The sequence below is a fragment of the Ursus arctos genome, unplaced genomic scaffold, assembly GCF_023065955.2.
Source record: "Ursus arctos isolate Adak ecotype North America unplaced genomic scaffold, UrsArc2.0 scaffold_4, whole genome shotgun sequence".
NCBI classification, from domain to species: domain Eukaryota; kingdom Metazoa; phylum Chordata; class Mammalia; order Carnivora; family Ursidae; genus Ursus; species Ursus arctos.
The window spans coordinates 88,315,511-88,330,103 of NW_026623056.1; the positions used below are offsets into that span (position 1 = coordinate 88,315,511).

A 14,593-nucleotide genomic window follows, 5' to 3' on the forward strand; every position below is an offset into this window, starting at 1 on the left:
TTTTAGTGGTAACTTAACATTCTGTTGCTGCCATATATATATCCTTGCAGCAGAGACAAAGTAACAAACAGCCTGGGAAGACTTTTATAGCCTGCCCATCCTTTTTAAGAGATGGCACAGGCCCAATTTTGACCTCCTTTTTACTACTTGCCTTTCCTTTGGACAAAACCCATGCAATCCTCGGTAATACTGGAACAACTCTGTGTTACTGCGTATGCACACCTGATTCCCAGGCCCTTTCCACCCCTACGCTGGCAAGGATCTGTCCATGGAGGCAAAAAGCCCCCATATCCCTGTCCCGACCTCCTGGGTAGCCCTGGCCCTCATCCCAGCTCAGGCCTCCTGGCATCTCCTGTCTCCTGCTGGGTCCATCGCTTCAAGTCAGGAAGCACAGCAGACCGGGCGCCTGCAAACAAAATCCCATAGACCTTTCTAGAGGGTGTGCTTCGCTTGGGAAACCCAGCTCAAATGGCTTCTGCCTGATTCATCACTCCACCAGCACGACACTACAGAAAGTCATCTCTTGAGTTCTGAAACGCTTTAAACCCTCCCTTATTTTTAGCATTTATTACCCAACTCATACTACAGTTTTCGTATATGCCTTCTCTCTGTATCACACATCCTAGTTTGCCTGAGACAGTCCTACTTTAGCCTGTTAATAAAATCATTTATGGTGTCTTCTTTTACTCCCAGTTTGGGAAGAAAAATTACACGGATACCCAATTCATCACCCACATTTGTCTGTGATCTCCTTGATAACCAGACTCTGTCCTGGTCACCTTGTCTTTCTCCAAAGACCTGCATACAGCATCTGACCCAGGCAGGTGCACCGTACCAACATGTTGAAAGGAAGGAAGGAAGGAAGGAAGGAAGGAAGGAAGGAAGGAAGGAAGGAAAGAAAGAAAGAAAGAAAGAAAGAAAGAAAGAAAGAAAGAAAGAAAGAAAGAAAGAGAGAAAGAAAGAGAAGGAGGAAGGGCTCTCTCCTATTCCCCTTGCTCAAAATTCAGTCATGAGTCCAATATAAGGAAGAGCATTTGAAAAAACTACTTGATGGGGTGTCTGGGTGGCTTAGTCGGTTGAGTATCAATTCTTGGTTTCAGCTCAGGTCATGATCTCAGGGTCATGAGATGAAGCCCCGTGTCGGGCTTTGTATTCATCAGGGAGTCTGCTTGAATTTCGCTCTCCCTCTGGCTTTGCCCCTCCCACTCCCTAAAATAAATAAATATTAAAAAAGAAAGAAAAAGAAAAAACTACTTGAAGGAACAGCATCCTCCCACACTGAACATGTGTTCCCACAGGGAGGGATGGAACACAGTCGTTCCGATGTGAGAGTCTGTAGCTGAACCTCCAGATTCAAATTCTGGGTCTATCCTTTACTCTCTATATGGCTTTGAACAAACTGACTGACCTTCCTTCCCCAGACTTCCTTATGCATATATCGGATATAGTAAAAGTGCTCCCCATACACATGTGACACACAGCATATGAACAGATTATCAATATCACCAGGCATCAGAAAAGTGCAGGTCAGGGCGCCTGGGTGGCTCAGTCAGTGAAGCGTCTGCCTTCAGCTCAGGTCATGATCCCAGGGTCCCGGGATCGAGTCCCACATCGGGCTCCCTGCTCATCAGAAGCCTGCTTCTCCCTCTGCCCCTTCCCCCCCACCGCTCCTTCTCTCCCTCCCCACCCTTCTCTCTTGAAAATAAATAAATAAAAATACTTAAAAAAAAGAAAAGAAAAGTGCAGGTCAAAAACACAATGAAATACCACCTAGCACCCATTAGGATGGCTATTATTTAAGAAAATTTTTAAGAAACAGAAAATGGTATGTGTTGACCATGATGTGGAAAAATAGAAACCCTTGTCCACTACTGGTGGGATCGTAAAATGATAGCACTGTTACAAAAAACAGTACAGAGGTTCCTCAAAAATTTAAACAGAATTACCACTGCTGGGTAGATACCCAAAAGAATCAAAAGAGGGTCTTGAAAAAGATATTTGTACACCCACATTCATAGCAGCATTATTCACTAGCCAAGAGGAGGAAGCAACCTGAGTGTCCATCAGCAGACAAATGGACAAAAAAACAAAAACAAAAACAAAAACAAAAAAAAACGTGGTCTATGCAGATGATAGAATAGCATTCAGCCTTAAAAAGGAAGGGAAGTGTGTCTCATGCTACAATATGGAAGACATGACGCTAAGTGAAATAAGCCAGTCACAGAACAAATGCAGTGCGATCCCACTGATAGAGCGGTCTCGAGCAGTCAACTCTGCTGGAGCCAGAAAGTATAATGGTGGTGACCATGGGGCAGCGGAGGGAGGAGGGGGAAGCTGTCATTTATCAGGGATCGAGTTTCAGCCTTGCCAGATGAGAAAGTTCTGGAGATCTGCTTCACAACAATGTGAATAGACTTAACACTACTAAACCGTACACTTAAAAAGGGTTAGGATGATCCATTTTATGTTCTGTGTTTTTTAGCCACAATAAAATATAATCATAAAAATGTGTCTTCCCATAGGGCTGTTGTATGGATTACACTGGTTCACATGGGGAAAGCCTAGACCACGGGCTGGCACAGAGTCATAAATGTCGTCTCTATTAATGAACCCACACCCTTTGTTCCACGGTACATCAGTCTGTAGAAATCATTTTAGGTTTGGCCTCTTGTCATTAGTTTGTTTAGGGTTTCGTTTATTTAGCTCTTGCTGTCTTCTCACTTTTCTGCCTCTAAGGTCAAATCATTTTAGAGGCTTTATTTGTTCCATTTACAAATTATTATTAGTTGTCAACTGTACTCAAATGAAAAAAAGTTACCATTTCCAAACACCACTATGCCTGAAATTACGAAGTATTCACATACCCAAATCACTGACAGTTAACTTAATTAAAATATTTGGCATATACTTGTTAAAAAAAATCTTATTAGGATGTTAAAAAATACAACATCAATTTTTTTAAAAAAATAAGAACATAATAATAAAAAGTAATAATTGAAGAAAAATACTGTCTGCAACTTCTTTAGTTCCATAAGATAAAATTTGAAGTCTCAGATTATTTTCTTTGTCTTGAGTTTTAAGAGCTGCCCTATTTACCGAATGGCAGGGGTTTGACTTGGCAGCAGTCGATGCCAAGAAAACATACGAGTGTTTTCAAGGGCAGCGTGATGGGGCTACCGTGAAGCTAATAGAGTCAAATGAAGCCTTGAGCCCAGATCACAAAATGCAATGGTTCCAGATTTCTGAGGGACTATTCTGGTCATGACTTTCCAAGAAGCACACGGAGAAAAAAGAAAATCTGTCCATACAAATAAAATCAATATATGAGAGCTCAAAAAAAAATATTGTCTAAAATGAGGTTAAAAAATAAAAACTAGTTGTGTTTTGGCTGCAAAAGAGATGTTTAAAGAAATACATGTGAAATACACGAAGGTCAGTCAGATATTCATTCATCCATTTGTTCAGCTTTGAAATTATATGATAAATATTCATTGAAAGATTTCTAGGAACCCGGCGCCGTGGTAGGTGTTAATCATAGCAGTCATGAGACAAACAGCCACCTTACTGGGTTATTCTGGAAGGTAAAAGTAGGCACAATGATGGACAGCATCTGAGGCCAGTCTAAGCAAGCACACACTGACAAACGGAACGAGCCCCAGATGGAAAGGACCATTTAGGGAGAGGGTGGTCTCCCCACCCTGGGACGATGCAGGGAGAGACAATACGAGCATGAAGAATGCCAAGAAGAAACTTTGACGCTAGGTTCTAATGATCTGGTGTGCATAACAATCTTCCTCTCCAGGGGCACCTGGGTGGCAGAGCGGTTGAGCGTCTGCCTTCAGCTCAGGGCGTGATCCCGGCGATCTGGGATCGAGCCCCACATCAGGCTCTTTCGCTATGAGCCTGCTTCTTCCTCTCCCACTCCCCCTGCTTGTGTTCCCGCTCTCGCTGGCTGTCTCTATCTCTGTCAAATAAATAAATAAAATCTTTAAAAAAAAAAATCTACCTCTCCAACCAGAAACACAATGAGGTCGTTTTCAAGCACAGTGAGTGGGGAGAATGGCTGTGCACACAGAGTGACTTGGGGATATGATGTTCAGAGAAGCTTCACTACTGATTTCACTCGACCACCCTGAGCGAAGACCTACCATGATACAGACCTACACGAAATCTGCAACACTTGTTGAACCAAAAATAATCCCTTTGCATGGATGCATACTGATGAACCATTATTAGAATCTCAACTTTGATTACGACAGCACAGCCTTCACCTAGAGGTTGTATCCTTCCCTCTGAAACGGCATTCCAGCTTTGAGAAATATCACGAAAGTAACAGCTAAAGAGAACTGGAAGCAACCAAGATGCCCCTCAACAGGCGAACGGATACAAAAGCTACGGTCATCTGCACCGGGGAATATTACGTGGTCATGAAAAGCAATGAGCTCTCAAACCACAGGAACATATGCAGGAACCTTAAATGCCCAGAACTCAGTGAGAGAAGCCGGTCTGAGAAGGCCACATACTGTGTGACTCCAGCTCTATGACATTCTGGAAAAGGCATAACCACAGAGACGGTAACAAGGTCAGTATTTGCCGTGGGTTCGGGGGAAGGAAGGGAGGGATAAACAGGTATCACACAGGGGAGTTTGAGGGCAGTGAAACTGTCCAGTAGGATACTAGAATTATGCATCCATGGCATTACCCATTTGTCCAAACCCACAGAACAGACAACACAGAGTGAACCTTAATGTAAACTATGGACTTGTGTTGATAATAATGTATTGATATTAGATCATCGATTATAATGAATGCACCACACTTTAAAAAAAAAAAAGAAATACAAATTTAAAAATAGAAAAACAAAGAATCTGTGCTGGGATAGCAAAAAAATTAGTAGATACATATAAATAAATAGTAAATAATTAAATAAATGAAAAAAATCATGAGGAAATTTTGCAGGTATGTCTTCCTTTATGGAAAAAAAAAAGTTCTCATTTTCCAAATTCAAAAACTGTTGCAAAAGAATTGAATGTGATATTTTCAAAGCATAATTATTGAGTCTAAAATACAACATGATGACAAACCACTCTGCAATAACCTTTCCATGTTTTGATAACGTTGACTGCAGAGCTGAGCTGAGCCATAGGCGTTTGGGGTCACATGATAGCGATCCCCTCAGACTCTCACCGCGTGTCTTCCAACGGGGTTGACCCTAGCGTGACTCAGGTTGGAATGAGAAACAGGATATGAGCCATTGGGCGAGGGTCCCCCCTTTGCCAACCACCGGTCCTGCAATATTGGACAACTGACTTTGGCAGGTGTCTATTTTCTCAGACAAGAAATGGACTGAAGAGGCCAGCTAGTAGATTTCACACTGGTCCCCAAAGGGGGAAGAAGGCATCTGGGGACGATGGGGGTGGTGGGAGAGGGCAGGGCAAGAGTGCACTGGCTTTCACTGAAAGAGTTCCACTCTATCGGGAGGGGGTATTTATTGGGCTTTTATGTACAATGTTAGTTGAATAAAGGTCTCCTCAAGCTAAATAATTTTTTTTTTAGGAGACATCTGGTTCCTTTTCCCTGAAGGTATTTGCTCAAGCCAAGGAATGAAGCACCTGTGAGTGAGCAGAGGATGAAAGCTGGAAATACAAAAACTTGAAGGAGCCTTTCTTTCATTTTCAAGGGGATTACCAAGGGAGGAATGTTCTTTGGCTCCCGTAAGCCTACCCAATATGTGATCTCCCACCCTGGCCACTGCTGCAGTTTGTGCGGAATGTCATCCAGAGTTCCTCTCCAGCGCCCAGCCCCTAAAGGGAGAATGAATCCCATCCGGATTCCTGGGGCCCCGTGTTTGGAGCGGACGGGTGGGCGCCGTCTGGATAAACTCCCTCCTTAGAAGGAAGCGAGTGTTTATCCAAGGTTACTTATCAGGTAACAAGACAAACTATCAAAAAGGGAAGAGGCAAACACCCAGGATGGTTTACAGACAGGAATCGTGGGCTCTTGAGTCGTAAGAGTCCTAAATGCGGAAGGAAATAGAGCCACGGAGGGAAAGACGCCGTGGGAAGCTACGCAACGGGAGGCGCATCTGGGATCCAAAGCTGGTCCTGCCGGCGATGATCTATTCTAAGCGAAGATCTAAATGGAGATCCTTCTGCTCAGCCACCAGCTTCTCTTCGCTTGCTGGTCGGTGTAAAGAGCATCTCAAATTCCTTACTTTCCTGGACTCTACAGTCAGCGAAGACCCAGGACAACAGTGTGCCTGGAAGCAGCCAGGTCCGCCGGAGCCTGCCAGCCCAGCGCCCCCGAGGGTCCTCCTCTTCCCTTCCCTCGGCGGCCCTGACAGGTCACCCGATGCGCCCCCCACTCGCAGCGGAGGTGCCAGCCCTGCAGGCGAGCTGAGGGCAGTCTTATTGATAAGTACCTAGAAAAACTAAGGCAACACTCAAATTCCAGTTATTGAATCTGGGAAAAGACAAAATGTAATCACAGCACATCATGGGGCTCCCCTCTCACATTTATACAGTTATAATAACGTTCGAAGTGAACATTAATCTGACATTTTTGCTTAACTACACTGGAAGGATGGAGGAACGGAGAATGGGGGGCGGGGGCGGGAACTCAACCCCCATCGTCCTTCACAGAAAATCGATAATATCCAAACTGAAAACTCAAGAAGCGCCAGGAGCCCAGGACTTATAAATATGGGGGTAAATAACAGAAAAAAGAGCCGAGAACAGCTAAGGGAAGGTGGAAAGCAGAGAATGAGCACTTTTTCATGATAAGCCCAGAAATGCTATTTAATTTTATGCATCTGTATTATTTGGGGAAAAAATAGCAGTTAAAGTTGAAAAGTGATAAAAGGCATAGGGGACCTCCGGAGCGAATAAACCCGACACGTGCCGGGTGTTGTGTGGGAGATTTCTGCGGACGGGTTAGGAGCCGAGAGAGGCATCAAGCTTGGTCCTGAAGCACCGTCGCTCCCGGCCAGGGCTGTGGCGTCTGCCCCATGGTCTGACCAAAGCTCCGCGGGGAGAAACCGGCCCCAAATAACATTCTTCTCCACGATTTTAGGAACTGGCTCATTTGTTTATTTAGGTCATGTCACAATACCAAAAAACTCAGCAAAAGCCAAACAGCTCACGGTGCTTACTCGGTATTGCAGTAACCTCTTCCCCAGTCCACGTGCAAATTCTTGTCATCCTTCGCCTTTCAGAAGCCTTAGAGCTTAACATGTAAATTCATTGAAAAAGAAAAAACCTCTGAATGATAAGTTGGCAGTGTATAGCAAAAGACGAAGACACAGACCCTGATCCCACAATTCCACTTCCAAGAACGGATCCTAGTCTTCGGAAAACTGCAGCGTGGTTTGTAACCATGATTTCCAACCCTAGAGGCATGTGAGAATGCTGACTTCTAGGCCTCTCCTCCAAGAGAGCCTGATTTAACTGGTCTGTGTTGGGGCCTGGGCATCCGTATTCTGCAGCCAAGATAGAGAGCTCTGGGATTATAATAAAGAAAATGGAAAACAGCCTAAATACTCAATAAATCCATCACGATGGGACCCTACAACAGAATTCTAAACAGTGTTAAAATAATGTGGCGGAAAGAAGATATTTCGTTAAACATATTTATTGACATGGGCAGATATTTACAATGTGTTCTTAAGTAAAAAAAAAAAAAAAACAGGTTATATGAACTTTGTATGTGATATGATTTACTCCTGGAAAAAAAGTATCTATAAAAGAATCACCACTGTTCTAAAATTAAATGCACCTCTGTCAGTAGCCATAACGTCCGAGTGTGGAAAGATTTAAGTATTTTTGTTTATGTGTATGTTCTAATATTTCCACAATGAACAAAGTATTACGGATACCACCCTCTCAAGTTCCAAAATGCTTAGACATACCTCTCGTAGGCTTTAAACATTTTAGCACTGTTCATATAGATTTCAGCTCACACCCACCCTTCTGCAACCAATAAACCCACACACATGTCCCCAGCCTTTTCCAGGGCACTCTACGGCCTGCCAAGTCTCCGGGGTGGACGAACAGCCCCTGGGTTTCATTTTTCCTTTGCAGGTAACAAAGTTCAGCTGCCTCAAACCCAATATATCCTTGTAATTTTGTTATACCCAATGATCTTCACCTTTCCAAAAAAATTAATTAATTAAATTAAATTAAATTAAATTAAATTAATTCACCTTTCCAAGTCTGAGGGTCGAGAAGGGGGTGCCTAGATTCGAGATTGGGGGGAAGTCCCAAGCACAGCCCCAATCGCTCCCATTCCAGCCCCACTGAACCATTCAGCATCCCTAGTAGAAGATGCTAGAGCACTGGGGACAGAGGGGTGGGAAGGAAGAACCGGTTCTAGCAGACATTTGGAACAGATAATGTAGTTTCCTAAGAACCTTGCAACACGAGGAAGGCGCTGAGCTTCGAACCACTGGGAGGGGACAGAGCCTCGTGTTCTCAGCAACGACGGCACGTGTCCCATTGCCTTCGTCTTTCACTCAAACCACCTGATGCCCACTCTTTGCTCAAAGCCCCCTCTTTGGAATCCTTGCAAAGTTGCTCACTAAAGAGAACCAAGCTGCAGCATTTCAAGTAGTTACCTTCAGCAGTTTTTGAAACTTAACATAAAAGCCATCAGGGAATTACAACCAAACCCCAAACATGTGAGAAAAAGGCTTTAACACATGGCCCTGTTCAAACAGTCGGCTCCCCTTGCCAACCTAGCAGCAATCAGGCAGGTCACGGGTGCAAGCAGGAAATCTACAATTAGGGCTTGCTACCTATAGTGGAGGATTTATGGGATGGTTGAATTAGCATTCTCAGGAAGAAAACCCGAAGTGGAGGAACGAAAACATCTTTCTGGACATACCCAGCGAGCCCGCACGCCCTCCATGAACCTCACCTACAGCCAGGGAAGGGGCAGAGAGCCCCTGTCTGCAGGGGGACAGAGCGAGGACGCACGTCTTCCTTCTCCTAAGCCTGACACAGGCCACAGCCAACAGCACAGTAGTCCCTGGTCCTCTTATTTAAGAGGCAAATTGAGGTCTTGACGCCCCACAAAGAAATTAGGTGTTCTGAAGAACAAAAGAACCCATTCAATCCGGTCCTCTCCTGAAATATCGCAAACCACAAGCACACCCCTCAAAAGGTCAAAAGAAGATTCTGCTCGGCCACAGTGTATCAGCGAGTGTTGCCACTGCACCTGCGTGTTGCCACATTCCGAGCCGGCAAGAGCCTTTGAAGACTGCCCCGGGACCATTCTTGGTCAATGTAAAGAATAATTAAACTGTGTGTTTGTGTAAATTCCATGTGTTCAGAGAGTTTTCAAGTAAATATGAGAAAAGAACAAAGGGTTGGAGCTTGTGTTGGCTGGGGATGGGGGCAGGGTAACAAACCCCAGCCCCTGCAGGGCTGGGGGGGCAGGGGGGGGGCACCAGCAGTTGAGTGCCTGCAGAACCACTCCCAGGTAGGGGTCTGGAAGGTGGTGGTCCCTGGAGACTGGCATGACCACCCACGGTCCCTTTCTGTGCCACCCCCCCTTGCTCCCCTTAACAAATGTTAGTGGTCTTGGACATCTTCCCTCCAAGTGTCTCCAGCCACACTCTCCCCTCTCCGAGTGGCATCCCTGGACCCAGCATGGAGTCGGATATGCCAGCCTGAATCAGGGCCAAGCCAGAAAGAGAGATGAAAAAGCTGGGACTGCGGCTGGCTTCTTTTCCAGTGAAAAAATATGGCTCCAGTTAGTAGGGTGGCTTTCTCTCTGCAAGTGAACATGACAATATTCCTACTGAGAAGAGTCCCTTGAAAAGAAACTTCCATTTATTACAATCCATGACAAAATGGGGAGACATCTGTGCTTTTAAAAATCTTATTTTCTTTTTTCTTTTTTTATTTTAAATTCAATTAGCCAACATATATCATTAGTTTTTGATGTTCAATGATTCATTAGTTACGTATAACAAAAATCTTATTTTCTTAAAGGAGGTTTCAATGTCCCATGATAAAAGCACTTTTCCAAGGTCCCACTAGTCTTGTAAAGGCTGGTATTTAGGTGTGGTTTCTTGCATTCTGGAGCCTTCTTATACACGAACAGCAGGTGCCTTGGTCTATAGAAACCCCTTATAAGGAGATCAACATAGAACAGTCTTTTTCTACCTGAGTAATTAGGAGAGTAAAATTCAGCACAACTCGGGTTCTCCTCAGACTTCAGTGAATGTGGTCTAGGAAGGGACAGCTTAACTTTCACGCTAGGCTCTGGTAACACAGTTACCACAATACGGGATTACTGTGATATACATTATAACATCATGTAATATGCATACACACAACCTATGTAATATTATATGTATGTCATATATGTAAGAGTTCACATCTATTAAAAGATTTGGGGAGGAAAAATGCCACACAGAGATCCTACCGAATAAAACAGAGCCAAGCAGGGGAACAAGTCTGAAATGACCTAGGAACTGAAGGAGTGTTTGATATTTACTCTTTCTGGATACAGATGTGGATGGGCTTTGTGTCATCACTGACCCCAGTTCATCGGGATCATCGATGTTTTCTAAGATCCTGGACTGTTTCATAGTCAAAAGTCCCAATGACTAAATTCGAAGAGAATTCCCCAGAAAGAGCACAGCAAAGTAAATGTCAGCTAGAGTCGTAGAAGTTCGGATATATAGCCTCTAATACAAATAATGTCACATAAGTAAGTGTTTAGGCGCACACTGTGGCATGCCATCTACCCTGACCTGATGACCAAAAAAACAGATACTGAGTTTACTACTACGGCATCCCCTGTGTGAGGAGTCATAGTGTGAAGAGGTATTTTTAGTGATTTCTTAAGGGCGAGCATTCATAAACTTCCAAATCTGTGCTCCATGTGACCGTGACATAGCGTTTGGTCATCCTGCGGCTAATTGTCAAAATTCTGACTGTGGGTCACCGCTGACTCAAACTCATGTCTGTCTGTAAGGCATTAAAACGAGGCCACTTGGAAAGAAGAAGAGGGGAAAGTTTAAGGAGAGCAAGCTTTCGCAACCAGCTGGTGCTTGCTTGGAGTTAAGCACCTCTGAAAACACAGACAACAAAGACAAAAAGAATCCACGCCAACGTACCTCTCACATTCCAAAGCCAGGGCACAGACAGCGCCGGGGGTGGGGCGGAGGGAGCCTCGGGGTTCCGAGGGGCAGCGGGGAGACGCTCGCATAACCACTTGGATCTCCTGTCTCAGATGGAAGCAAGCTTCCTTGTGATGTTCCAGAAGAAGTATGCCAGCAGAAAATACCATCACACGTCCTATGCCACGAGCTGGAGGTGAGCATTTAAGTAAGAAACTTCATCTGTGTGCCTTCGTTACTCCCAGTAACATCATGTCTCATCTGGCCCTTCTAGAAGATCGGGGACTGTGCCCTCCCCGGAGAGCAAGCGGGGTTATTTGTGGGGCTGCTTCTGGAGGGGAGAAACTCAAATGCGGCGCTAGATTCTTCCCCGAGCTGTGCTGGTTTCACAACACACATTTCTCTCCCTTCCTAAGAATCTGGCTTTTCCCTCGTGTACTTTTTTTCCTATTTTCGGGATGGCTGGGTCACTTCTAGAAACTGTGCTTGAGCCGTGCTGTCAGCCCCGGGCGTGGGCGGGCTCTTCCGACTCTGGTCTGCCTCACGGGACACTCACCCTCCGTCTCTGAGTCAGTTGCCTTTTCATGGAAATACTATTCAATGATCATTTTCATAAAAATTTGTGCTGGCGCAGTTTTGTTTCTCTTGACACCAGCCCAAGTGTTTTTCTCTTCTGATTGATTTTTGGTTTCAACTCAGCATGTCTTTTTTGGTTGTTTATTTTTTAATATATTTCCATTTTTACTGGAGGGGAAACATTAGCATCCCTGTGACCCAGCTGCATCAGATCGGCCACACGACCCGCGTTTATACATCCAAGGGGACGGGAGAAGGCTGTCTGCAGAGCCAGAGGGCTGCTCCCGCCCGGACTCAGAAGGAGAGGCTGTCTTGCCAGGGGCTACCACACGAGGGGGCCACTGGTCTCTGTGGCCTTGTTTTTGCAGCGTGGCTGTTTCAGCAGCCCGTCTGATCTTGTCCACCCTTGAGTCTGATAATCCTACCACCTTTTCGTGTGTGGCAAGAGTGTGTGGTCCTGGAGTCTGCAGGTTTAACGGAGCCCTCCGAGAAATACGAAGGGAACATCAATTGCCTTTTGCTTTATCATTTTCTGTTTTCTGGCCACGCTCTGGGGCAGATGCCCTCTCTTCTCTTGAACGTAGCCTTTTTCAAAGCTAAGCACAGGCATTGTGTATTCCCAAGGAGGCTAAAATCAGTTCTCAGAGGATGAGAAAAAGTCTTCACTCTTTTCATGGACAAAGTACAGATTATACCTGAATATAGATATACGTGTATACGGAGAATGTAAAATTTCTCAACAGATACACAGGGTGTCCTGGTGTTAGATTTGCGTGTGGGGGAAGGGGGGGTCGGGGGAAAAGGTCTGAAAAGGCTAGTTCTGCAGCAGATGGGTCAGGAAAAGAAGTTCATTTAAGCCTAAGGGTACCTGCATCACGATACATTGTGTCTTCCTGAGGGTTTCGTGCCAAAGCCTCAGTGCTAAGTCAATGCTGTCTGCTCTTACTCCCATCTGCTTAGGCTGCCCCCATCACTATTCCTGTAAGAGTGAGGCTACCCTGATCTGTTCTTTAACCAACAGCTCACACACACATCACGTCTTGCTTTAGAAGCCAGTGCGTGTTGAGCCCACGAAACAAAATCAGAGAGAATCCAAAAAAATGAAAAAAGACAGAAATAAAGAGCTAATGATCTGACAATGAAGCCGTTGAGTGTACTTACTCGAAAACCTCAACCTAGTTTTTAAGTGTCTACCAACGAAGATCTCTCAGGACATCTTTTCATTCCATATTAAGTAACCGAGGCAGCAATCTTTGCCTTGCCTTAGTCTGTTACGAATCTTGCTTATTCCAAAAGGGAAGCATGCATTTAACGTTCTCGAATACATGATATGCAATTCTTATTTCACTTGCTTGGAGCAAAGACTAAAAACTAGTGTTCAGTCTGGCTTCCCTTGCCAGTGCAAACATCACGAATTCTGATCCTCATTCCCACTACTTCTTTCACTTAGGGTGCACCAGAAATTATTCCCCACCTCTCGGACGTAGCCGGCGTTTCCAGCAGGACCAGCCATGATATTGCTGCGCAGTTCCTGACCTGAACTGGCCATGTTCTTGCCGGAGAAAGGAATGGAGTCGTTTTACTCCTCATCTCCGAAGTTACGGACACCAGCATCAAACACTATAGAAAGAACATGGTGGCGAGCTCAAAGGGTCATTTATGGAGCATGGACAGTAAGTGGGGTGTGTTTTCTGTCCTAAAAAATCCCAGACTAGGGCAGATTTAGGAATAATTTTGAAAACTCAGGAAGTCGGCGAAAATCCCTCCACTGTCTTATAAAGACTGCATGCTGCTCATCAAATCTCCTAAGACCTCGGGTCCCTCCCCCTCCAAGGAGGTCCCTGGACCTGACTCCTAATGGCCAAAGCCAAAGAACGCACGCACCTGCCTCCAGCAAATCCACTCCGATTCCCTCTCATTCCCAGACACAAATTTCCATGAAAACCAGACACGGGACAGAAAGCGGGGCAGGATATTCCAAAAGCACTTCAGATCTGCAGCCTGATTTCATTAGACTCGCCGGCTTGTTTCTTTCAGGCCCTGTGCGTGCCCATGGCTGGTGAGAGGTCGCTGGCACTGCCGTCTACACCCATGCAGTCCATACACTTAAGGAAACCCGCCCGGTGCAGGAGAGAGAGGCGCCTGTGGTGCCGAGTGGGACACGGGTCCGTCCGGGGGTCAGCAGGAGTGGGGGGGCACTTAGTGATGTTCCGAATCCTTGACGAGGTCGCTCTACGGGGTGCTACTTGTCACGTCGCTGAACCCACCCCCACTGCCCGATAGCATACGAAAGCCGTTCAGCCCGCAAGGAAAAACTCTCCAGTTGTTGTTATTAATCCAAGTCTAATTAAAGATCGCGGCTCCCAAGAGCACACACTGGCCATCTCACACCCACAAACACCCAGCCTGAGAAGCTGGTGGGGAAGGCGTGTGGGGCAGGGGTAGGCAGCCCCACTGGCTTTCTGTCCCCTTCATTGTGTGACAGTCCTGCATTCAGCCCTTTGTCTCCAAGGTCCTCCCCGATGAAGGGGCAAAGACCCAGCACAGAAGGGACTGGACACAGGCCTTCCCTTGCGAGCCACCCAGCCAGCCTCAAGTTCTAGCAGCCGGCGATGACACGGATTTTCCTCCAGCGCATGTGGCTTACCTCAACGTGGTCTCGCACCCACGCTCCGCGGAGACCACTCGCCTCGCACATTCTCATATTTACACACGTTCACTGAACGCAACCCCAAGTGAATTATTTAAGAGGTCTTAATGTGCTTCAGACTTCTCAAATAGACTTTGGACCTTCGATTAAATGTGTACTCCCGTGGGAAACCGCGAGATGGACCGTGGCCCACGGCACTGAGTGGACAGGCAGTGGCCCCAGAAGAGAATTTCGGGTTA

At 45.7% G+C, this 14,593-nt stretch overlaps 1 protein-coding gene across 4 annotated transcripts in view; it reads right to left on the minus strand.

The window, feature by feature from the left end:
* ERG (ETS transcription factor ERG) overlaps positions 1–14,593 on the minus strand; it is a 243,123-nt gene that overhangs the window by 217,923 nt on the left and 10,607 nt on the right. For 2 of the 4 annotated variants that reach the window (XM_026502975.4, XM_026502846.4), the window contains exon 1: positions 11,126–11,634. The exons of the other annotated variants lie outside the window; for them this stretch is intronic. The gene's annotated coding sequence lies outside the window, so the exon portion shown is untranslated. Of the gene's footprint in view, positions 1–11,125; positions 11,635–14,593 lie in introns of those variants that run through there. 4 annotated transcript variants of the gene reach the window in all.